Source organism: Myotis yumanensis, unplaced genomic scaffold (genome assembly GCF_028538775.1).
Source record: "Myotis yumanensis isolate MYYU_CA2020_CCGP unplaced genomic scaffold, mMyoYum1.0.hap1 SCAF_1, whole genome shotgun sequence".
Taxonomy (NCBI): domain Eukaryota; kingdom Metazoa; phylum Chordata; class Mammalia; order Chiroptera; family Vespertilionidae; genus Myotis; species Myotis yumanensis.
Window position 1 is genome coordinate 227,632,134 of NW_027223752.1, and position 24,450 is coordinate 227,656,583.

At 42.1% G+C, this 24,450-nt stretch overlaps 2 long non-coding RNA genes across 2 annotated transcripts in view; one reads left to right on the top strand and one right to left on the bottom strand.

Moving 5' to 3' along the window:
• Positions 1–10,450, bottom strand: part of LOC138997169 (uncharacterized) — a 370,451-nt gene extending 360,001 nt beyond the window's left edge. Inside the window, exon 1 of the long non-coding RNA XR_011468911.1 lies at positions 10,349–10,450. This is a non-coding gene — a long non-coding RNA (uncharacterized lncRNA). The remainder of the gene's footprint in view (positions 1–10,348) is intronic.
• LOC138997160 (uncharacterized) lies at positions 9,683–21,827 on the top strand. The gene is made up of 3 exons (XR_011468908.1): positions 9,683–9,842; positions 15,568–15,811; positions 20,143–21,827. It is a non-coding gene; the product is annotated as an uncharacterized lncRNA (long non-coding RNA).
• The last annotated feature ends 2,623 nt before the right edge of the window (positions 21,828–24,450 follow it).

The window sequence follows — 24,450 nt, forward strand, 5'->3', positions numbered from 1 at the left end:
CGCTGACCACCAGGGGGTGGCACAGAACATGGCAGGCATTGGCAACACGGCGCTGGTAGCGAGTGGCAGTGGAGGCGCTGCCAGCCCCGATGGGCCCCAATGAGAGCGGGACCACAGCAGAATGGTGGAGCAAGTGAGCGGGCAGCACCAGGTCAAGGTGGGTTTGAGCAAGAGACCGAACACCCCACCAATCACCCTGTAGAGGGCAACCAGTGGCTGCGGAGGAGATGGGGCTGCCGCCTGGCTCCTAGGCACTGAGGGAGCCTGGTGGGGGTCCAGCCCCAATCTATTGCCCCACAGGCAGGTGAGGGGGAGGCACCAGGCCAAGGCGGAGTGCCAGGTGGTGCTGCGGGGCTGCGGGTCCGAGCTGGGACCCAATCTCTGCAGGCCACCCCGAGGGACCCCACCCGTGCATGAATTAATGCACCGGGCCTCTAGTTAAATTATAAGGAAGTATTTCCAGAGAGCTGAATGGATGATTTCTGCTTTTTGTGATGTTCTATGCCCAACCCAAGGGCCAACTGGGCCAAGTCTTATTTGAATTTCCATATCAGTTTCCTGTGGCTGCTATAAAAAATTACTACAAATTTATTCTCTTATAGCTCCAGGGGTTACAAGTTCAAAACCAAGGTGTCTATAAGGCCCTCCTCTCTCTAAAGACTCTGGGCAAGAGCTCTTTCTTGTGTCCTCAAACGTCTGGCCCCAGGTGTTGTTTGTCTTGCAGCAACATTACTCCAGCCTTTGCCTCTGTCTTCACTTGACTGTCCTCTCTGTGTGTCTGTGTGTCTCCTTTCCTGGCATTCTCCTCCCCTGTCTCTATTTTCTCTTCTCATTAGGACACCAGTCATACTAGATTTGGGCCCACCCTAATAGTGTTTGCCCTCCACTTGGTTACATCTGCAAAGACCCTATTTCTAAATAAGAGTACCAGCTGCCAGGAAATTAGGACTGCAACATATTTCCCTGAGGGACACCAAAAAGGAAATACAGTAAACCATCAATTTTAACGGATTTTGGATCTAACAGAAAAAATTTCCGGTCCGTATATCATATGTGGAAAATTAAGACCATATTAATTTTAAAATGCTTTTAGCCAATATTTGTTTATAATTAAATTAACATGTTATTATTTTACTATTTTTAACAAAATTTAGTGACTAGGCCACCTATTGGAAAAAGCATGGTCATAATTTCACTGACATAAATAACTATTACATATCTACAACTATAGTCTACATATTTAAATCCAAGAGTCACTGCTGGTAAACAATATTCAGCACGTGATCACACCACATCACATGGGGTGATTGGTTCTGTTTTCATGTGGCGTGACTTTCTGCAGCAGTTTTAATGAATGGGTGCCCCATGTTCCAAGTGCGCTAAGCCATGTGCATTTGTTTTCTCCTGGTGACTGGCAAATGTATGCATTTACCAGACCTCGTCAGTATAAATTTAAATTACAGTAATACATATAGAAAACTTTTCTGTTAAAAGTTTCATACATACTTATTTTTAATTACACAAATGCATTTACATAAGTAAAAACAGGTAAACTAATTTGTCAATTTTTTAGCATACTCATTCGAAAAACCTACACACAGATATATATATATATCTACACTAATAAAAGAGAAACATGGTAATTAGCGTACGACTGCTACCCTTCCTATTGGCTAATCAGCATATCCTTATGCAAATTAACTGTCAGCCAAGATGGCGGCCGGCAGCCATGCACTGAAGTGAACAGGGAGGCTTGCTTACTCCAGTGACTGTGGACTCCAATGTTCCCCGCCTGCCACTGCTGGCCTCTCAGCTGCAACTATGTTGCAAATATAGAAGCCAAACCAAACCCCAGAAACCAGCTTTCAGTCAGCGGGCTTCAGCCAGCCTGACCGCAACATTGTATCAAATACAGAAGGAAAAACAAAGGCCAGAAACCTGCTTTCAGCAGCCGAGGCCTCAGAGCTAAAGCTGGCCCAGAATTAAAAAAAAAGAAAAGAAAAAAAGGAGCGGTTGGGAGCTTCAGCCCCTCACTCAGACTGGCCAGGCACCCCAGTGGGGACCCCCACCCTAATCCAGGACACCCTTCAGGGCAAACCAGCCAGCCCCTACCCATGCCCCAGGCCTCTATCCTATATAGTAAAAGGGTAATATGCCTCCCGGCACCGGGATCAGGGGAGCAGCGAGGCCTCCCGGCACTGGGATCAGCGTGACGGGGGCAGCGCCCAAACCCCCTGATCTCCCTGTGGCTCTGTGTGTGACAGGGTGCAGCGCCCCAAGCCCCTGATCGGCCCTGCTCTGTGGGTGATAGAGGGTGGCGCCACAACCTCCCCCCCAGCCACGGGCCCTGCTCTGTGTGTGACAGGGTAGAGCCATAACCTCCCCATCGGCCCTGCCCTGAGTGTGACAGGGTGCAGCGCCCCAACCTCCTGATCCGCCCTGCTCTGTGGGTGACAGGGGGCGGTGCCCCAACTCCCCTATCGGCCCTACTCTGTGCGTGACAAGGGGGAGCTCCTCAACCCCCTGATCGGCCCTGCTCTGTGTGTGACAGGGTACAGAGCCCCAACCCCCCTGATGGGCCCTGCTCTGTGCATGACAGGGGGTGGCGCCGCAACCTCCCCATCGACCCTGCCTTGAGTGTGACAGGGGCGGTGCCCCAACCCCCCAATCGACTGTACCCTGAGCATGACTAGGGGTGGCATCGCAACCTGCAAATCCGCCCTGCTCTGTGCATGACAGGGGGCGGTGCCCCAACTCCCCAATCGGCCCTGCTCTGAGCCTGACCAGGGGCTGCACCTAGGGATTGGGCGTGCCCTCTGCCACCCGGGAGCAGGTCTAAGCCAGCAGGTCTTTATCTCCCGAGGGGTCCCAGACTGCGAGAGGGCACAGGACGGGCTGAGGGACCCCCTTCCCCCCTGCCCCCCGAGTGCACAGATTCGTGCACCAGTGGGGTCCCTCAGCCTAGCCTGCAGGCATCAGGCCGAAACCAGCCTGGTGCATAAATCCATGCACCAGGCCTCTAGTATGCATATAAGATCTTTGGTTAATTTCTTCCCACCCTCCCCCCGCCCCCCCCCTCCCCCCTTTCCTCTGAGATTCATCAGTCCGTACCATGTTTCCAAGCCTGTGCATTGAGCATCTGCCCCCTGGTGGTCAGTGTGCATCATAGCCACCAGTTGAATGGTCACTTAGGTTTTTATATAGAGAGAGATATACTAGAGGCCCAGTGCACAAAATTTGTACACGGTGGAGGGGGGTGTCCTCAGCCCGGCCTGAACCCTCTCCAATCTGGGACCCTTCGGGGAATGTCCAAATACCGTTTAGGCCTGAGCTGAGGATTGGGCCAAAACCAGCAGTCGGATATCCCTCTCGCAATCCAGGACCACTGGCTCCTAACCACTCACCTGCCTGCCTGCCTGATCACCCCTAACCACCTCTGCCTGCCTGCCTGGTTGCCCCTAACTGCCCTCTTCTGATGGTCTGGTTGCCCCTAACTTTCCTCCCCTGCCAGCCTGATTGCCCCTAACTTCCCTCTCCTGCCGGCCTGGTCACCCCTAATTGCCCTCCCCTGCCAGCCTGGTAGCTCCTAACTGCCTCTCCCTTGGTCCCCGCCACTGTGGCTTTGTCTGGAAGGATGCCCTGCCTTCCAGTTCCCCAATATCCATGTATTTTTGTATATGTGTGTATGTATGCATATTGTTTTTTTGTTAATATTCACCTGAGGACATTTTTCATTGATTTTTAGAATAGAAGGGAAGGCAAAAGACAGAGAGAGAAACATGGATGTGAGAAAGACATCAATTGGTTCTCCTGCACATGCCCTGACTGGATCCAGCCAACACAATGCCTCTGAGAGGGCCAACTGCTGGCAGCCCACTGGGGCTCAGGCATTAAGCAAATGGTGATTTTCTGTTTCTGCTTCCACTTCTGGTAGAGGGGCCACATGTAGGAGCTGCTGATGTAGCGACCACTCTCTGTCTTGATCTTCTACTTGTCCACCTGTCCTGACTGTCCCAGAAACCACTTCTTCTTCTGGTCCCACTTTTGCTGCTCCGGCCCCTGGTCAGGTTCTGGGCCTCATCCCCCATCAGGTCCAGGACAGTGCCAGCCACCTGCTGCTCAAAGGCACCCCTGTACCCACCAACACTCAGGCCCCATTCACTGTCGAAGTCCTTGGACCGATAGGGGACATAGAAATCCTGGTCCAGCGGCTGGGCCTCTTCCTTCCACCTCTTGGCTCCCCACTCAGATCCTGGCTGCTGCCATTCCAGCCCACAGCCTCTGTGAAGATGTCCTCCACTCTCCCTCCTCCTCCTCCTCCTCCTCCTCCTCCTCCTCCTCCGGGACCCGGGCGGCTTCCCTCTGGCCCTGGCTTTGTCAGGATGGACGTCTGGAAGTTCGTCCAGTCTAATTAGCATATTATCCTTTTATTATATAGATATTATATAATGGACTTTCATCTTTAATGGATACCCCCTTGCCCAAATTAGTTTACTATATCAAGGTTTTACTGTACTCAGATTTGGACTGTCCTGGTATCTTACTAAACAGGAGAACAATGACCCATTTTGAGTTTGAGGAGATGTCTTAGCAAGAGAGCAAAATCAAGTATCCAGGGGAGAGAACCATTGATAGATGGGATAAGATGGAATAAGTTTGATGTTAAGACTCAAAATTAAGCTGGATTATCTGGTGGTCCCAAGGAGGGCTGTCAAGTTGGAAGAAGGAAGGCACACACAGAGGAGACAGCATTGTTCTAAGAAGGGAAGAGTTAAACTGCTATCATCGGGGGCGGCGTACACTGTGGATACTGCCAGGGCATTCCATTTGCCACGCCAAGAGTAGGTTACCCACCAAGAAACAGAGACAATGATGCAAGGAGAGCAGGTTTCAAGTTCTGCAGGTCGTTAATGGAGCACAGGCAGAAGCTCTAAAGAATGTAGACTGTAAACCACTCTGAACTGTAAATGTCTGAAGGTGGCTCCATCTGGCAGATAGCCATGTTCCTAGGCAGACAAGTGTAGGAATTAAAGAGTTCTTTTATTTTGTTAGTTTTCTTTTTGTTTTAATAAAACTTCAATTTAAACCTTTTGTGTGCACTTAATTTCACTAAATAGAGATAGTGAGCAATAATCTCAACTTATTAACATTTTTTTTTCTTTCTCAGCAGGGGGAGGGACTCTAATCCAGGAATTAACTAAGTACATTTAAAAAAATGTTAAGATGAAACTTCATGGGATGTCTTCTGAAATAACGAATTCAAGAAGTGTCAAATTTTATGTAGAAAGGAGAGAAACAGAATATTCACTTTCCATAAGAAATTACAGTGACTTTCAGGGATCAAAGCAGTAGGCAAGTCATTATCCAAGTGCCAATGAAACGAAACGTGGACTTTGAATCCATAAAGTGGAACTGACAGTATTTCTCTCACATCATCAAGTACTGGCATGTGAATTTTACCACCTGTGATCACTCCACCCACATTGACATATCAAGCCATCAGCAAATATTTACTAGCCCCACCACTGTACCAACCTCTGAGTCTGTGGCAGTTTGTAATGTAGTTGGATTTATCTGTGTTTATATATTTACTCACCTCTCCCCCCACACTAGAATGAAAGGCCCCTGAAAGCAGGGTCTTTCATCTCCACATCCCTGGACCACAGTGTAATCAAAACCCAAAGAATAAATGTACCCAACATACACATATCTCACTTTCCCCAAGTCATATGAGAGAAAACTCTCTCTCTGGGGAAGGTGACATCTGAACGGAGGCTTGAAGGAAGAAAAATAGGACATTCCAAGCAGAGAAATGACATGAGCAAAAGCATGGAAGTAGGAAATCATTCTTAATAGGAAGTCAAAATTAGAAGATGGCAAGTTTGACGTAAAGACCCGAAAGGTAGCTAGTGACATACAGTGTCCCCAAACAAGTGATCCCAGCCTGCCTTTCCAACTTCAAAACCAGTTGGGGTTCAGTGGAGAAACAAACACCACCCTTGGTGTTTTAGTCAGGAAGGTATTTAACACAGGGAATCAGGAGCCTCTAGGATTCTTGAATCTGTTGGCCATGTGCATGCCAAGCTAACCACCAGGAACCTCAGAGGCATCTCATAGATCAGTACAGAATGAGCCACCAGGAGAGCCACGCCAGGCTCAGGAAGCTGCACTGCCTCTGGCTCCACCACGACTGCCTCTGAATGCCCAGGAAGCTGCCAGTGGACAAGAGGCCCCCAATGCAGAAGCACTAACCGTCCATGAAGATGACACTTTCCAAATACCGCCCAAAAGCATTCCGGTGGAACCTCACTCAAATCCAGGGCCCTCTCCATAAAGAATTCTAGGAAATTTTGTTATAATGTAGTTTTCCGTTTTTTAACCTCTCCAACTATGCTATGCTGGTGGTTGGACTGATCCCAACCACAGTATTCAGAAAACGTATTAAAGTGCGGATGATAAAAGCAATGGTTTGAGAAATTTTACCAGGATGAATTAAACAGAATCTGAGAAAAGAGAAACCAACATAAATAAATGAAAAGACTTATTTTATAATGTGAACTAGTCATCAGAGATTTTATTGATGAAAAGATATTTTTAAAGAAAATATCTTTCCTGCTTTTGAGTGTGTGAGTGTGTGTGGATTTTAAGAAAACTGTTTTATGACTGATAAGGGCATTTATCAGTGGGGAACAATGAAATGCTGATAAGGAAAACGCATCCCTCAGCTCAGAAGGGCTGCCTACAGTTGTCATCTTATGCTGTGACTTGCTGAATCCCTGAGCCATCCACGGGATTTCTTGAATTCATTTGGCATTTCAAATATCAGCTGCAGTTTTAGGTCAAGCGTTGGCTTAAATTTCTGTGGGGTTTGTTCAATATGGTTCCTCGGGTTTGGATATTGGAAAACTGTCATTGTAATTGTGCGTCTAATTTGATGTGACTTCACTGTGTACCTTTCACTGAAACCTCCTGAGCAGCTTTCAGAATCCCTGATTAGTTTAGGAAAAGAAAAAGAAAAGTTCTCCATTAAAAGAAAGAAATAATAATGGCCACATTAGTAGTGAGGCTTTTAAGATTTGTGACTGTGAGAGAAAACGTCTCAATCACCTCACAAGTCAGCTTCTCTCAATGTACCATGAGGGCAGTGAGGACACCTATTCCACCTGAGCTGAATCCCAGTGCTGCTCCTTACCAGCTGTGTGACCGTGGGCTGGTTAGGTCAGTGCTCTCAACCTCAGTTTCATCTTCTATAAAATGGACATGACACATTTTCTAAGGTGGTTGAGGGGATTAATAAGATATATGCATATGGTATAGTTTTAATAAACATTGGCTCTCTCTCCATTTCTACTTAACTGCATGCTTAAGGAGCATACTATGTGTCTGCTTGTTCCTAGTACCTACGTGTATACCTGACATGTCAGTTATCAGTAACGGGTTTGGGGGTAGTTAATTAATGTTAGGATGGATCAGACAGATGGATGGATTGTTCACGACAGCCACTCGTACTATGAGCCATTGTTGGCTGATTGTCTGGGCTGTACACCCATCTCTGTGATACTGGGTGGTGAGTTTATAATGCAGGCACCAGCCCAGGCTAAGCATTAAGCAACAGTCATTGTCACTCCTGACGAGGAGGGAACAGGAGCCTCCCCTTTCTGCCGCAGGAGACTTGCCTTGCATTTGAGGCCCCAGGAGTAATTGTCCTTTCCAAGAGGCTTATTTCACAGTCGATTATTCTGTGGCAGCCCCAGACATCCCATTTTAAACATGTATTGCATGTCCTTGAAGAACCCAATTGCTTCAACAAGAAGCAGTCACTCAAAATATTAAATATCACTCACTCTTCAAAGCAACTTATCATATTAAGAAACCCTTCCCATGGCAAGATCTGCTATTATCAAAAAATAAAATTGAAAGGGCGAGGGCTAGGCCCTCCACCTTACCTCAGGGTAAAGGCTACACCCTCCATCTTGCCACAGGGTAAGGGCTATGTCCTCCATCTTACCTTGGCCACGTGCTTGGCAAGAAGGTTCTTCCTGGAAGTCTAAGACTCTAGCCACACCCAGGAACAAGACATCGACTTGCGCCTGGCCAATCGGCAGAGCACAGTCCTTTCTCCTCCCCTTACTCCAACCCCCCCTTTAAAACCAGTCTCTAGGCAGGGTTCTGTCTCTCGGCCACTTGATTTGCTGTTGTGTCGGTGAGTCTGGTGGAGGGGAGCTCAAGCTAGCTTGAAATACAGATTCTTATGCTTTTGCATTGGATTGGCTGGCTCCCTGATGTGGTTTCTTGGGAATCTTGAAATCTGGGCATAACAAAAATAAATATAAAAGGGGAAAAAATACTAGGCTTGGAGATGCAATCAGTCAATTACCAACCCATGGTATCAACAGTGCTGGACACCCTCAAAGGAGCAGCACCTGGTGAAATGTTCGGAACAGCCATTTGGCTATCAACATCTAAACAAGCACTTTACACTCAATCAATACAGGGCTTCACGTTCCCACAACTTGCAAAATCTTAGATATGCAGCTCCCATTATCCTGGTGGGGGTCCCATGGCTCACTCTCCCTCTAGATGCCTCTAAGGCAGTGGTTCTCAACCTTGGCTGCACATTAGAATCACCTGGGAATCTTTTTAAAATCCTGATTTCTGGGCCTCATCCTCCGGAAATTCTGTTTCTTTGTTATGGGTTGGGGCCACAACATTAGTAACAAAGAAACAGAATTTCCGGAGGATGAGGCCCAGAAATCAGGATTTTAAAAAGATTCCCAGGTGATTCTAATGTGCAGCCAAGGTTGAGAACCACTGCTCTAAGGGGTTATTTATCCTGGCTTCCTAACCCATCCATGTATCCTTAGGGACTCCAAAAGAGAAATGCCATGCACTCTCCACTGCTTCCAACTGACTGTGGACAAGGGACAGGGTGCTTCGGGTAACTCCCGGGAAGCAGGCTGCTGGAAGAGTTTTCTCCTCCCCGGGAAGTGAAATCATAGGAGGCTTTGATCTTACTTTTATTTCCCTTCTCTGCAGAGGATTGTATGCTAGAGGCAGTTGCCAGGAAAGTGAAGGGCTGTACTTGCCAATGAGAAGGAACAGAGAGGAAGAGCAAACTGGCTCTCAAATGTCAATGTTGTCCTCCCTTGTCTTGGGCATTTAGGAGAGAGCAAGCAGTCCAAGAAGCAGATTGCTTCCTGTCCCCACTGCAGTCTAATTTGAAAGCTTGGCCAACTTCCTTGCTCTACCTCAGTTTTCCTTTCTGTTGAGTGGGCAGAATTGCTGGAAGCCGTTCCACCCTTGCTGCTTGACGCAGTTGCTGCAGGGAAGAAACATCTGCACAACTTATGTTTCAAGGGACCTGGCGTATATGGCATACTGTTCTTAATATGTTTGCTCCCCCTTTTCACGCTCCCCGAGAAAGGTTGTTTCCCCAGGTGAAGATTTTTATCAGGAAAACCCCTTAACTAAGTGCCAGGCAGGTAGTTAATTACTTTAACTATGAACAATCACGCTTAAAATACATAATCTTTACTTGGGATGGTCTCCTTCAGGTACTTCCTTGTAGCTTAATAGAACAATAGAGTAACCTTGGAATGGAGATAAGAAACGCCCTAACCTTTGGAATAGAATGGATAGGATTAAGATCAAATAGTGTAAATACAAATGTAAGAGGACAATAAAGGGAGGAACCTGGCTAAGAAGAACCTGGCAAAGAGGGACCTCGCCATGATGATCACCTGAACGCTGCTTCCGTGTCTTTCCTTCCTCGCCGACTCCGTCCACACCTATGGGGAACCCCTGGACCTGCTGGGGCCGGACCCCAACACAGAATCACTCAGGTGGGTTTTTTGTTTATTTGTTTGTTTGTTTGTTTGTTTTTGCCTTAGAGATACTTAAGAACACGGGTGTTTTCAGGGTTGAAGTGCTTCTGAGTTAATAGGAGAAAAAGCATGATAGCAACTTGGTCAATGAAAACCAGGTTAGCTTCTGGGCTATGAGGAATGTACCCAAGGGAATCATTCCTCTCCTCCTGTGTATCAAGCCCTTATGTTCCCCAGGTTGTGCCCAGCTCTGTGGCATAGGCAGAGAAGTAGAAATGGGATCCTGCCCTCAATCAAGGATTCTCTAAGCAGTTTCTGGGAAATAAGATCTACCCAGAAAAGGAAAAACAAGCCAATGAATAATTGAGAAGGAAAAAGGTTAACCCAAACAGCATAACTTGACAACTGACAAGTATTATGGAGCAATTGCACAAGTAGCTACCACGGCTAGGGCTGGGAAAGCTAAGGTGAATGGTTAGCATCATTAAAACTGAACAAAGACTAAGTGAAACCAAAATTCATACCTTTGAGGAGGGAGTGATTTGTAGCCGGATTGGTCCTGCAAGTGTAGGAAAAACTTCAAGGTTCAGTCAGCGGCTGGCTGGAGGGAAGTAAGAATCCCCTGAGTGATACTGAAAGGAACCAGAAGTTCAATAAAGAAACAGGAAGCTAACAGGAAGAGCAGGTCCCTTCTCTACTCCAGCCTTGCTCATAGTATCCCTCTAGCGCCTCCTCATGGCAGGACTTTCCAGGGAGCACTGAGCAAAGCAGAAAGGTGGACAGCCCCAGTGCCCCCAACACAAAGAGGAATAGAGTAGGATCAGTTTTGAGAGGAGAGAAAATTCCTTAATGACAGGCACAGGTAGATAATCGAGGAGAGAAAGAGATGTGTAGCATTTTGGTGGTGGTGCTATAAAGACACAGGGAATAAGAATCAGGAGAAGCAGAAAACTGCAATGAGAGGTAACAGTAAAGAAAATGTAAGCCCTTGGAATTCACAAGCAAAATCTGAAGAGGGGGTAAACATAACACAGAATGTAATATTAGGATGAGGCATTTAGGGGTAGGGACAGATGGTAGTGAGCCAAGTAGATCTTAAAGGATAAAACCTCAGGGGCATGGACTTTGATTTAAATGCAGGTTTCATCAATTATTCAAAGTATGGCCTTGACAACTTGCTCAAACTCTTTGAGTTTTATTGTCCACATCTGCAAAGTTGGGGGTAATAATGTTATCGATGTTGCAAGGTTATTGTGAAGAGTGAATCAAATAATTTTAGAAAAAAGCTTAGTGCAGGCATTCACCAAGTACTCATTGTTTTCATATTTTCAAATTAGTTTATACCTATTATTGTCATCAGTGATGCTGTGGAAGAAACTGTTCTTTGTGTCCCGATATTCATTGTTTCCTTTATAACATCATAGTGGAATTTTTAGCTGGGCACACGCCTGTTCAGAGGAATGACTTCATTTTCCAGCTGTCCTTGTACCTGTAGCCAGGAGAATAAGTTTTGACCAATGCGACAATAAGCCGAGTGGTGCTGTAACTTCTGGGGGTTGACTAAAAGAAATAGCTCTCCGCCTCTTTTCCTTCCCCTTTCTGGAGTGTAGACATGGTGCAGAGTCATCTTAGACTTTATGGATGAGGGCAACCCTTAGCAATGGCAGAGCAACTAGATAAGAGGTGCCTGTTCACCGAACAACATCACACAGCCATCACGGCAGCTTAGGTTTTGTGTAAGAGAGAAATAAACTACCACTGTGTTAAAATTACTGGAATTTGAAATGAACTAGACTTGGTCCTTGTCCTCATGGAGCTTGCATTCTAAACGCAAAGTGTAGCTAGCACAAAGGTATGTAAAATAGGCTACTTTTGGTTTCAAGGGACAGAATAAACAGAAACTAAGAGGCTCTGAAATAAAGGTTTGTTTGTCTCACATAAAAAGGAATGAGAATTGTTCCAGGGTTCATTCAGTGGCTCAGCAATATCAGGGCTCTGTGTCAGTTTCTCTGTGATAGTCTTGGACCTGTCCTCATGGCCTAAAGATAGCTATCATAGCAAATGTCACATCCTCACATCAAACATATGTAAATCAAGAAAGATGGGGAAAGATATGCCCTCTGTTACTCTTCTTCCATCAGGGTGTAAAATCTTTGACAAGTATCCTTATCAGGTTTGGTATCATGTCCTCAGGTCCCATTGGTCAGGATCAGAAGCCGTGCAAAAGCCCTAACAACAAAGGAGGCCACTCAAGCAAGAAACTGACATTTTTGGGCTCTGTAGGCTTTGGAAGGCGGGCTCTGCAGGAAAGGAAATGTAGTCTGGCAATGCTGTCCTCAATCTTTCCAGGAACCCTCCTTCATTTCCTGTACTTTCCAGGTGGGCAGAGTAGTGCTAAAATTCTTCTATAAATGTGCTCATTTGTACCCTAACTTCTTATTGAGTGGTCCCCTTGTATTGCAGAGGAAGTAGGGTAAGGTTAATTAACTTTTTGAAGAAAAATAGCTGTAGCTACTATTTAAGTCAGTTCTACCAGGCAGTGGGTTCTACCAGTTGAGTGCTTGGTAGCATTATGTCATTTAAGAAAGCATGCTTTCTGAAAATTGCTGGTCATCTGCTTGTTACCTTCTAAAACACTTTATTTTAGTATGAATAAAAAGAAAGCAGGATGATAGAAGGCATTGTGAATCAATTTTCAATACACTCAAGAATCAGCATTACAGAAAGCAGACATCTTATTACCTTGGCTAAACTATAGAAAGTGTCGGCTTAGCTTTTAGCTACGGATTTAAATCTATTCTGATAATAGTGACAGAAAATACAACAGAAAACTAAAACATATCTGGCATTTCCCTGTCAAATAAAACAACCACTCCTTAGGAAAGGATACATTGGTCAAGAATGTGGATTGATTCACCAGGACCATTCTAGGACATATCAAGAAGTCGCAGAATTCTTCTAATTGATTTAAATATATACTGCTGAGTTGTACACTCTGGCAGTTATTTGCAATGCATAAGTTGCTATACATTCTACATTGGACCCTGGGCTTGCCTTAAAATCTGCTGAGTTTAAGGAATTAATGTTTAGAGACTTTATTGAAACTGCCACTATCATGGAAGGAGACTTGACTTCGGGTGGTGAACACACAATACAATATACAGATGATGTATTATAGAATTCCACACTTGAAACCTATGTAATTTTATTAAGCAATGTCACCCTAATAAATTCAATAAAAATTAAGAAGAAAAAAAAAAACTATCACCATCACATCCTATCATGCTTAAGCAAATGGTCAAATCGTAGATATGAAAGAAGCCTACTGGGGATTTATTGAAGAAAGTTACTGAAACAATTGTCCAATGAAACTAAACAGAACCCTCGTCACGCAACATGGTCCAAAGCAGCAGACAGGCTGTGGTTCAGCCAGTTGTGCAGGATCTCATGTCTTGGCAATGTTACATTTCTAGATGTATAGGCTCAACTCAAACAGCCTAGAATCACTTGTTCTCAAATTTGGGTATAGTCATAATCATATAAGGAGCATGCTGAAAACGTACATTCTTATATCTTACCCTAAAATGTGTATTCAGTACATCTGGATTAAAGTAAATGCTTCTTTATTTTTAATGTATGTCTCAGGAGGTTCTGAGGCAGATAGGTCGAACCATAGACCAGAATGTGAGAAACATTCTATCTAGATGCTGCTTGGCTGGCATCTACTTATCCAACTTTCAGTTATAAAATTTAGCCTTTGCAAGTAAATGTGAAATTGGCCTAAAAGTGGATTCCTTTCAAACTAAGATCACATAAGCCAAGCCATACAAAGGTTAGATTTCAGAGAAATCGAACTGACATCACTATGTTGACTGGCATGGGGTTTGAATGTACACATACGTACACACACACACACACACACACACACAGCCCAGTGACTTGACAGAAGCAGAGCTATTAAAGCATTTCATCTCAGTCACTTAGCAGATAAATTATCAAATGTATCAGAGGAAACAACCATTTTAAAAACACCAAGGACTGCTATAATCATGGTGCCTGATAGTTTTATACCTTCTAGTATAATAAACTTGAGGCACTCTCTCCCGGGATAACCCTATGTTTGTTAATGTTAATGTTAGGGACTCAGGTTAAAGGTTTGATTCCCAAGCATTTCCAAACTCTCAAATCTTGCCATGACAAATATTCGTATCCTCCTATAAGGCTCCCAAGAGAAGCATATTCAAATGCAGAAGCAGGATGCTTAGAATAAAAGAACCACTAAATTAAGAGTAGCACAAGATCCTTCTACCACTTTCTCTGTTACATAGCAGCATCAGATCAAGCTTGCTTTTAGTGGAGGCCTAGGAGATGCCTTAAATTTCCTTCCTCTTCCTGCAAATCTAAATTTTTAGACAATTATACACAGTCAAACCTGTTGGGGAAGGAAGGGACAAAAGGTTGGAAAATAGAGAATGAAGAAAGAGAAAATAAATGAGTAAACATGGAGAGCAGGCTCTAACCTGAATTACCTACCCAGTCATAAGCTAAGTGATATTGAAGAATATGGATTTTCCCTATGATGGTGATCCCTGCCTAGATCTACTGATATATGGAGAGAGAGAGAGAGAGAGAGAGAGAGAGAGAGAGAGAGAGAGAGGTGAGAGAGATGTGAGAGATGCCATTGCCACTTTTAAGGCCTGTAAGGGTACCTATAACAACAGTATGGCCCCCAAGGAGGGATTTGATCTGTTCAATCATATTAGCAAGGGTTTCCTTGGAGCAAGTACAAAAGGATGGGGAATGGCAGTGGAAGAGAAGTCCTAGGTTGCCTTGGCTGTGTTTCACTTGATGATGGATTTTAACATTGAAATAAAATGGTCAATCTCTTCCCTCATCCCTACCCACCTTTCCAAATCTTACCCATATTTTATGTTTTTCTTCTTCCTGACACCTATGCTGGCAGTGCTTTTGCTGTGAGCACATGGCATACACCTAGCCCTTTCATTTGCCAGATCACCTTTGGGCAGATCGTGAATGATTATACTCATTAGAAGGGAATCTAACCCTTGCAGGAATTCATAGAATAATCAGGAAGCATCTTAGATATGTGACTATGTATTGTCTTCCTAATTGGATTATCTGTTCCTCAAAAACAAGAACTCAGTTTTGAATATTTTTTGTCATCTCTGTATCACCTGTAATGTATCATCCCAGAAATCTGTTCATTTATGAGCATTCAATTTGCAAAGTTTCATAGAGACAAAGGTTCTTACTCAGGCAAAAGCCATGCAATCTGCCAACCATCAACAGATGGTTGGGAATGGTCCCCGGTGACATGACAATCAGATCTTTTATTAATTAATTGAATGTCTGAAGCAGTATCATGTCATCAATTTATTTGTGATAAAAGAATATAAAAATGCAGGCATGTTTCAGAAAAATGTTTGAGAGTTTAAAAATCAGAACTGTCAAGAAATCAGAACTGTCAAATACTTATAGTTCTTTTACAAAACTTTACACAAATATGCTAATGGAGTTTGCTTGTCAGGTGTCCTGGGACTTCTGAACAAATGAGCTAATGAACAGCTTTTGAATCCTGACTTGATCATAAATTAAAGAAGATTTGGATTATCTGCTCCATGTAGTTAGTGCTCAGTAAATTTTGATCTAATTTTATTTTAATTTATTTTATTCCACAGCAAAATTTTAACCTTTTCAATTGTTCCTTTAATATCCCCTTCAGATGACCAAGCATGGTACCGAACAGCATTGGCAACCATAGAAATAAGTCCATGGCACATACATGTGTATGAGATTCTACATGCCAACCCAGACATTTGCCCTCCCAGAAAGAACCCCAGAAGATAAAGAGAAAGGCAAGAACACAGAGAAGATCTTCAGATACTTGTCTACAGCAAAGTGTGTATGTTGAGGTCCAACTGCCCAGTTTCTTCAGATGAAGGTACTCCTTAAGTATATAACTTTAGGTAAGTTGCCTAGCCGTTCTGTGCCTCAGTTCACTTTTCTGTAAAGTGGGCTGACAATAATAGAAGGACCTATCTCATAGAGACACTCAGAAGCTTAAAAGAGTTAAGTGTTGGCAAACTATAGCCCACAGACCAAATCTGGGCCACCACCTGTTTTTATAAATAAAGTTTTTTTAGAACACACCACACACACACACACACACACACGAGTTTATGCATGCCAAGGTCTTAGAGCTTTGCCGGCCTCTCAGCAGGTGCTCAGTGAATGTTAGCTGTTGTTTTTGTTGTGTAGGAGACATAGACTGTGTTCCTAGTTCCATTGCTATTTGTGATTTCATGTTTCCTATCTGAGAAATGGGAATATTTAAATATTATCTCTAGCACTAATTCCAATTTGGGTTACTCAGTAAAGAAAGCACATATGATATTTGAAAAAAGACTACTGACAAGAGGAAAATAAATAGAGCAAATTATGGGCCAGAAAGGATTCTGCCTCCCCCTTCCCCACCCCAAATAAAAAACAGCTAAGATAGAAAACAGGATATAAAAAGTAATAGTGATATTATAAAAAGAAGGAAGAGACATTTTTTCACTTAGGGTTCTATTGCTTTTATTAACTGGGAGACAAATTCACTCAGGACTTTTAATTCTTCAAAAAACAGGCTTCATAAAGACCATTGTCTGTTTGCTTGTGCCCATAGCATTTCCTCAGATTAAAACTGTAGTTTCTGATATTACAGGACAAGGATGGAATGAGCAAAAGGCTTAATACAGTTCAAGCTAGTCAAAGGTAAAATGCTGCAAATGAAAATGATCACAAGGAACCAGAATAAAATTATTATAAAACTGCCACATTTCTAATATTTCATATCACTTCTGACCATAAGCTCTGCAGCTATAAAAGCAATATCTTCTACTCCCCAGCGTGCCATGGTGATGCTTCGCATTCTTCAAGGCTTATGATGTTAAAATGCCTTTAATTATGTTCTGGATAGCTATTCGTAAGGCATTCTTAAACCTCTCCAAGGTCAATGTCTTCCTTCTTGCTGCTTCTCAGATCATCACTCTCTGATTCTAGCTCCACTGACACAATATGCATTGCATCCTGGGGAAAGTAAAGGCACAATTGCTGAATTGGTCACGCTGGCATCGGGACGGGAGCAAGCATTGTCCCGCAAGGTTCCCTGGCTGGGCACTTGATGCCTGCATTGGTCTCCTCTGCTTTTTAGAGGTCAGCCAAACAGAAAATTCAGACGGCTCCTTAATGCAACTCAAAATCCGAGCACTGCGCACAGCCTCCACCTCTGGGGCCATTTGGAGACCTTGAGTATGAGCAGATGGTGAGTGGCAGAGCCCCTTATAGGTTTGTGTTTCTGGGGACACCTTGCAAGGGGGAACATGAAAGCAGTGTTGAGTTGCCAATCACAGAGCTAAGTGGGCACCTTGAAAAGGGAAAATCTAAGTCTGTCCATAGTCCAGCCTGAATTGAAACAGTTGCCGGCCTGGCTATGCTGCATCCAGTAATCGACTTTCCTCTCAAACCATTAATTTCAACGCTCAGACACCAAAACCCAGAAAAAGAATCAACTTCATGGATCGCTGGCCTTGTTAACAAGGAGTGAATGGGGTAAATTATATTTCAGGAGCCCCGCTCTCCAAGTTCTTGTTAAGGGCAGAGCGACTTCCAAAATGTCCTTGCCTTGAGGGACTTTCTCTTCATCCACACCCACACAGACCCATGCATCTGTTTCCCCACTGTGAAATTTCCCAAAGTCTGGGGAAAACAAGTAGAAAGGGAAACCAAAGCCCAAAGCCATGGAGAAAAAGGATCCAGTGCAAAATGGGATAGGGAGTCATTTCCAGTGGCCACCGAAGTAATGAGGAATTTCTTCGTTTTCTTTTATTAGTTTTTTTTTTATTTTTTTAAACATGTTTTTATTAATTTCAGAGAGGAAGGGAGAAGGTGAGATAGAAACATCAATGTAGAGACAGAATCATTGATCATGGGCCTCCTGCCGATCCACACTGCGGATAGAGCCCACAACCCCGGTATGTGCCCTGATCCGGAATTGAATTGTGACCGCCTGGTTCATAGGTCAATGCTCAACCACTGAGCCACGCCAGCCAAGCTTAATAATTTTTAATAACAATTGCATTGTGTTTCTTCTGCTTATTGAGAGAAATCTATGCCCATTATAGGGAATTTGGAAAATACGGAGATGGTACGTAATCAGTGCTGCTACTCAGAAACCACCATTGATAACATTTTGATGTATTTTTACCTACTCTTTTTTTTTAAGCACTTTTATATTGTCAATTTGTTTTGCACCTGTTCATGTCTAGCTTAGACCTAATCACAGCCTTTAAATACGTGGCTTATGTATTTAATATCTGTCACCTCTCCCTGCCCTTAAACCCTCCTCTGTTCTACAAAGTATGCTCCCAAAAGGAAGAGCTGTATCCTATTCCTTGCTTTCACAGAACTCAGGACCTCTTCGGCACTCAATAGATTACTGAATGCACAAAATTAATCGAGATTCCATTGAACATGAAACTTTAGATCTGGTGTTTCTCCCCCAGCACTCTAGCAGCATAATGAGAGATGTCTCACTACACAGTCCCTTCAGACTCTTCACTACTCCGAGTGCTGTGGGAGCCCTGGTTCCCTCTAGCCTATTGAGCTTCATGTGAGAGCAGCTGGAGATGCCTTTCATGGACTCTGCTCCCAGCCTGAAAGCTCCCCTCATCCCACAAACGGGGACTCTCACCGGAACTCTACGGACAGCCTGGAGTTGTGTCCATGAGGACACCTTGGCCAACGACAAACAGGAAGCAGAGGATAAATGCTTCCTCCTTTTGTTCCTGAGGAAAGATGGTTCTGAGTTGCACTTCAGAAGACCCCTCTGAAAATCCTGGTGGGGTTGATTTTGTTGGCCATGGACAACATAAAAACACATCTTTGTTTGGGTTCTCCTTGTTTCACTATGTGTTCTGCAAGCTTGCTATATGGAATCCCATCCTAAAGATGTTACCTATACACAAGCTTTCATCCCTAATTCTGCTTCATGGGAAATCAGCCTAAAAAATAGAGTTTTGGTGAGCATTATCCTAAGTGAAATAAGCCAGTCAGAGAAAAATAAATATCACATGATCTCACTCATTTATGGAATATAATGAACATAAACTGATGAACAAAAACAGATCCAGAGACAGAGAATCATCTGATCAGACCGTCAAACCTCAGAGGGAAGGTGGAGGAGGGTGGGGGTAAGGGGGAGAGATCAACCAAAGGACTTGTATGCATGCATATAAGCCTAACCAATGGACACAGACAACAGGGGGGTGAGGGCATGAGTGGAGGCGTGGGAGGAAAATGGGGGGGATAAGGACACATATGTAATACCTTAATCAATAACGAAATTTTAAAAAATAGAGTTTTTATACAGTACTATACATTATTCACAACATAATTTTATTATTTTTGTTAATACTCACCAAGGACATGCTTAAGAGAGGAAGGGAGGGGGAAAGAGAGAGTGAGTGAGAGAGAGAGAGACATTGATTTGCTGCCCTCCATACTCAACCAACCAGGGATTGAACCAAAACCCAAGTATGTTTCCTGACTGAGTATGCAACTGGCAACCCTTTGGTGCATAGGATGACACTCAACCAACTGAGTCACTTTGGCCAGTCACACAACATAATTTTAAGGATTGTATAATATTCTATTAATATGAATTTACTATAATCTGTGTAATAATTTTAATATTACTGAAAGCTTAAGTAGCTTCTAATTTTCTTAATATTTTTAATTGATTTGAGAGAGAGAAAGGGAGAGGGAGAGAGAAAGAAACATCCATAGGCTGTCTCTGGCATGACCCCTCCTGGGGATCCAGCCCAAAATCCAGGTATGTGCCCTGACTGGGAATTGAACTGTTGACCTCTCAATTCATGGAGTGATGCTCAACCAACTGAACCACATTGGCCAGGGCTATGTACTTTATAATTTTTAATTTTATAAATAAATCTACAATAATCATCTTCACATGTAAAGATTTTTCTCCACTTAGGAAACTGAATTAGTGAGTCACAGGTAAGAATATTTTTAAGTTTTAGATCATTTTGAACAATTACTTTCCAAGAAGCTCTAGCATTTTACAGTCTTATTAACAATATATGAGCTTGTTTGTGTTTTTGTGTGTTTTTTTCATTACAACCTTGCTAACATTGAGTGTTATAATTATTTCTATTTTTGATGAATTGAGAGGTACAACATAATTTTTTTTTATTTTAAGTTGCATTCCTTTTATTTCTAATATTTCCTTTTTTAGTAACCGCTTTTCATTGAAGTTCAACATTTTCCAGAATTTTGTGAAACTCTAAGTTAGACATATCCTACAACATGATCCAAATCACCCAGGAGATGGCCATTAAAATTAGTGCGTGTTGGAGAGGAAGTCTCAAGGAAGACTTGGAACAAGGAGAAGAATAAATGAATAAATATGAGTGCCCATTACATGTGGACCCATGGGAAGATATCAGAGATCCAAAGATGAAAGGACACAAAACTATCATCTTGGAGCTACTAGTCTGGTGATCACCCAAAGAGATATCTGGCTGCCTGAATTAAAGTCATCCTAGAGGAAGCCTCATTAAGTTTGGTTAGACTGGAAAAGGCAAAACTAGCTCAACATCCTTCCAGAGCAGGTTAGGAAAAGTGGATTGTTTGGAGTGCACTTAGTTTGACTATGAAAGAAATTAGACAATGTAGGTGGGTTAGAGCTAGACATAACTGGATTAGGCTCAAGTGATACCAAAAGGGGTAGTTGGTAATGTGATGTTATAATAAGAAAGCCTGAGCATAAGAATCAGGCAACCCTAGTTTCAAGACTGGAATCAACAACTTTTAGCTTATGGCCTGGGGCAAGTTCATTTCTCTGGTCTTCTATTCTCTTATCTGTGAAATGAAAACTGTAACTTCTTGACAGGGTTATTATGTGAATTTAAATAAGAGAGCATATGGAAAAGACCAGCGATTTATAATGCACAAAGTAAATTATCAAAAAAAGTCATAAAGAAAAAAAAATTATAATGTTTTTTTTTTTTTTAATATATTTTATTGATTTTTTACAGAGAGGAAGGGAGAGAGATAGAGTTAGAAACATCGATGAGAGAGAAACATCGATCAGCTGCCTCCTGCACATCTCCCACTGGGGATGTGCCAGCAACCCAGGCACATGCCCTTGACCGGAATCGAACCTGGGACCTTTCAGTCCGCAGGCTGACACTCTATCCACTGAGCCAAACCAGTATTGGCAATTATAATGTTTTTTTTTAAAGTCAAAGACAAACTTCCTCTGAGGATGAGAACTGTGTTTTGTTAATATATCATTTTAGATTATAAAATGATAAATCCAAGACAAGAGTCTGAGAATGGAGGTAAAACTCTAGAAAATAGAAATTATGAAGAAGTTAAAAAGAACCAAAAGAAAAAAATGCTGATTTAAAAAACTGGTCTGCCCTAGCTGGTCATTATTCTCTCTCATCGTTGAAGTTTCTATCTCTCTCTCCCTCTCCCTTCCTCTCTGAAATCAATAAAAATATATTTTTTTAAAAAACTATCCTAACAACATTTTTAAGAATAAAGAATATGAATGTAATATACAAATGATGCATTATATAATTGTACACTTGAAACTTGTATAATTTTATTAAGCAATGTCGCCCCAATAAATTCAATTTAAAAAATTAAAATATATATACTCTTTTTCTAGCAATTCATTCATAGAAATAAGTTTTCTATTTAAATAAAAATGCCAGTATGAAAAAAAGAATAAAGGATATAAAACATTTCCCTAAAAGTTGTTTGTTGCATGGTGACTATAGTTCATAACACTGTATGGTAGAGTAGCTCTGACATGTTCTCACCTACAAACATATGAAAAGTAACTATGTGAGTTGATTGATGTGTTCATTAACTTGATTGTGTTCATCATTTCACAATATATAAGTATATCAAATTATCACATTGTACACCTTAAATATATAAAATTTTTATTTTTCAATTTTCTCAATAAAGTTGGAAAATAAATAAAAGTGATTTTTCCATACCTGCACACCAAAATTGGATCTGCGAATTTTGACAATAAAATTTGTGAAAATTTTGCATTTAATAATTGTTCTAAGTTACATATTCTATTATTAGTAGGGTTGAAGACACTCCACACAATGACATAATAAAAATATTCTCTTATAAAAAACGATTCTTGTTGGGCAATGCAACCCCTCTTCCTACATCCAAAACTACAACAAAAGCAACACATCTGTAATGCATTTGTGAATTAATTTCATTGAGGGAATCATTTCACAATGTATATGATATCAAATCACCACATTATACAATTTAAGGATGTCACACTTTTTGGTCAATTGTACCTCAATAGGACTTGGGGAAAACAATAAACACCGCTAAATCACTTTGCTATGCACATAGTCTAGTACCAAGTATGTTAACTAATAGGTATGTGTGGGTTTAAGATTACTAGTAACTCTTTTTTTTCCCCATAGTCAGGACTGATTTATTGAAAAAAAAATTGCTTAGCTTGAGGAATTATAAAAAACTAGTGGCCCGTTGCACGAAGATTCATGCAATAGGCCTTCCTTCCCCTGGCTGCAGGCACCGGTTTTCCTCCAGCACCCAGGACCCAGGCCTTTGGTCCAGCTGCAGCATCAAGGCTTGGCTTCTCCACTGTGGCCACAGCAGCAAGGCTTGGCTTCTCTGCTCCGGCTGCTCCCAGCCCCTCCTTTTTTTTTTTCCCCCAGCTCCTCAAGCGGAGGCATGGCTGGCTGGAAGCTTGGGTCGCCAAGGGCCACTCCTTGAGCCAATCCCAGGCCCCCAGCCCCTCCTTGAGCAGAGTCCAGGGTTGGCGGGAAGCTTGGCTTCCTCCATCACCCAGAGCAACCCAAGCCTCTTGCTCGCTCCAGCTCCGTGGCTGAAGCCATCTTCAGTCATCTTCAGTCTTTGCTTCGTGCCTGCATATGCAAATTAACCTCCATCTTTGTTGGGTTAATTTGCATAGTCACTCTGATTGGCTGGTGAGCATAGTGGAGTGACACCAATTTGCATGTTTCTCTTTTATTAGTGTAGATAATACATACATGCCTAAAATATTTTTTACCTACTAACTTTTGTATTTGAGTCCAGTACCTTCTCATCAAGTAAAGTTCTCTCAATTAGCTCCCCTATTATCTTTCTTACATAAACCATGCATATAACACAGCGTCAATTTCTATTTTTATTTCTCTAAAGGGAAACAAGAAATTAAACACAGTTGCAAAGAGATCTGGGTAAAGAATCCTTCTACATCCTTCCAAATTTGTACAACTACTTTGCTGTTGTTTTTCCAAGGTTTAATTCAATGTTCTTTTATTAAACAACTTATCTTTATTGATACTCACCACCACTGTTAAATAATAAATAAAAGCTCTCTTACTCAATTATTTGATCAAGATAATAGTTCTATGAATTAATTTGTTATATAAAAAAATCTGTGGCAAACAATTACAAATGACAGACACCTCTATTTTAATAAGCATACAACTTGACTGGTAGAGGTGTATGTGTGTGGGTGTAGTTCTAGAGGGTGTCCTAAATGACTTCTATTTCTAGCAGTATGGCATGCTAGATAATTCTGAACAACCCTCCTGACTGAAACAGATAAAGTGTTGGATGAAATATATATATTCAATCTTCTAAAAAGCATTGCTGAGTTGGCACAAAAAGAAGTAAGTCACAGAGGCAAAAAATAAAATAGCAAAAGCAGAAACCCTGAAAGATAAGAGGATACTAAAATGATATTATATGCAGAGATTTTGGGTAAACCCTATTGTTCTTGAGTTTCTACTTTAATGTTGTAAAAGATGCAGGGGCCTGGAGCTAAAACCTAGGATCCGCCTAAGAATGGAGCCTATGAAGACAAATGCCATAGGACTAAGCCCCAAGGACTATATACTCATGGTAAAAAGAGACTCAAGAAAAATAGCATTTTACAATTCATTGCACTTATTGATTCTATACTGAGTGAAAAGAGAGAAGAAAATTCATTTGAGAATTTATTACTAATAGGCAATCATTATAGAAGTTTACAATCCAAATTCATATTTCCAGTTTGGTAAATAAAATAAAAACCCCTAAGTGAAGTAGGTAATCCTATGTTGGTAATGCTGCCAAGTAGCCTGAACAGATACAAATGTAGTTTGGAGGTTTCCAACTCCAACACAGACCTCAAGAAATTATCCCAGTGCCAAGGAAAATGAACAGATCACAGCCAAAATTCATAAAACACAAAAGGAAACACAAAAGTGACAGCCAGCACAAACAAAGAGATGGCAATTCCAGAACTGAAAGTCCTCAGCAATTGCCATATCAGAGGCAGAATATAAAATAGACAAATTCAATGTGTTTAAGAAAATAAATGAGAAGCTTGAAAATATAAGCATAGAAAAATAGACTATAAAGAACAACTAAACAGAGTTGGAAAAGATCCAAATTACACTCCAGAAGCAAAAAATAAATACATTAAAATTAAAAATGCAATGGGTAAATTAAATAACAAATTAAATAAATGAAAGTTCTCTTA